This window comes from Uloborus diversus, chromosome 9 (assembly GCF_026930045.1).
Source record: "Uloborus diversus isolate 005 chromosome 9, Udiv.v.3.1, whole genome shotgun sequence".
In the NCBI taxonomy this organism is placed as follows: Eukaryota; Metazoa; Arthropoda; class Arachnida; order Araneae; family Uloboridae; genus Uloborus; species Uloborus diversus.
The window spans coordinates 92,166,528-92,168,654 of NC_072739.1; positions in this window are offsets into that span (position 1 = coordinate 92,166,528).

Below are 2,127 nucleotides of genomic sequence, written 5' to 3' on the forward strand. Positions count from 1 at the left end.
CTAGCTATCCAACATATATTACTTTTCCCATGATTAATTGAAATTCACCATAATATTAACCACTCTAAAGGTCGTTATCATTCATTGCTCGTATTTATTGTTGTATACTTCAAACCAAAAAACTATCAAATATCTTAGTTGTATAGTAGTTATATATATATATATATATATATATATATATATATATATATATATATATATATATATATATATATATATATTATATATATATATATATATATATATATATTAGGGTGGTCCTTATTTATATGGGAAATTTTTTTTTTTAGGAATTCAACAAGTGACGCCCCCTAGTTTTGTGACAATACAATAAAAAGTAATCGGTGCAAAATTTGAACTCGATCGGTCAATAATAACACGTGCCCCTAGGACGTGGAACTTTAACACTTTTGATAATTTTCCCACAAATCTTCGAGTTTTTACTTCAGACCCCGTACATCGTTCCTCCTACGTTTGCAAAATATTTTTACAGCGAGGTAGCACTAAAATTAATCTTTTTAACTACTTCATATCGTCTAAAGATTTTACATTGAATAAGAATGAAATAGTGCTTTAGAAACTTGACCTTAATTGTACGCTTTTCTCAATGTATCTCAATCGTATGCATTTTTTCCCGATAGTCTTGGACTGTCTGTGAAATACTAAATTGCTTTTGTGACTCATATTTGGTAAATTGATTGTGAAATTCTTCGATTAATTGTGCTCCTCTTTCAATTGTATCATTCACAACTTTCAGCGTTTTAACGATATCTCCTCCCTTTAAATAGCTTCCTTCATTTTGCCATGAATCAGGATCAAATAAGAAAACATCTTTTGGTGTTTGTAACTTATCAAACAGTTTTATTGACTTGTAATTGATTTTATAAAGAGGAAGAACTTTACTAAGAAAATATTCCAAATCATCTACTGTTATCTGAAATTTTTATACAGTCATCAGACACGTCTTCCTATTCAGCAAGCATTTTTTTTTTTTTTTTTTTTTTGAAGTAGTCTTTTCCTATCTTCAAAGTTAATTCCTTCATCCAATACGGACAAAGCTACTAGTTCATCCCCTAAGTACCATAATTGATTTATGAATTTTTCAATCACTGCTTCTGCTGCATGTTTGTCATCATTTTGTACGCTGCAGGTTTTTAGACACTGGACTTTATATTAATTTAAAAGGCCTAGAATGGGTTGCTGCGAAAAACTATATCTTCATAAAACATTTAACTGTAAAACAGCATTTACGGGCATTCTCTTCATGTAAGGTCAATTTAAATTGTTTCCTAAATATATAAATATTCAAACAATAAATTCCTTTTGCCACCCATCTGGCTCACAGATAAGCTCCAGGTTGCCGAAAACATATCCCTGTAGGAGGGAGGACTTCACCAAGCAATATTATTACACGTTATGAGAATTCTCTGTAATATTTCTTAATTCCGCTTTCTACGAACAATAATATGTCATCAAATTCTTCTTTTAGAATTTAAGTGGTATGTGTACTTTTTGAATTTTAAAGCGCTTAAATAATGGAATATCGAGTCTAGAACTAAGAAAGGCAAGAACTTCTTTAAAGACACTCTGCAGTACGATTTCAAGTGCCTGATGATAGCAATACAAATGCAATATATCACCGTTCAGCTTTTGCTCTAAAAAATTACATGCACAATTTATACGGCCGATATTGTAAGCCGTTGTATCAACACAAACAACTTGAACACTTAGCAATCAAGAGCAATCATCTAAGATATCATATACAACTGAAGAAATATCTCAGAAATTCTGAGTAACTGTTCAACATTGGGACCTAAAGCTATCATGCTAAGCCTATCGGCTTTTTTTTTTTTTCAGTTACATCTGGATGTAGCTTTGTATCCCAGGGAATAACTAAAAAATCTAAATTTAAATTCATGAAATCTGATTTTACCTCTCGAAGATTTTCTCTTGCTCTCTTAAGGGATGTACGATTGATCATAAGGTTATTTGGATTTAAATTTACTGCATCTACATAGGCTGTTAATAAACGAGCAGCATCTTTGTCCCTAATATGGCATTTGTCTAATATTGATGAAATGCCAGCAGATATCAATAGTTGTCAAGCTGTTTTGCGTTGTGTTAGAC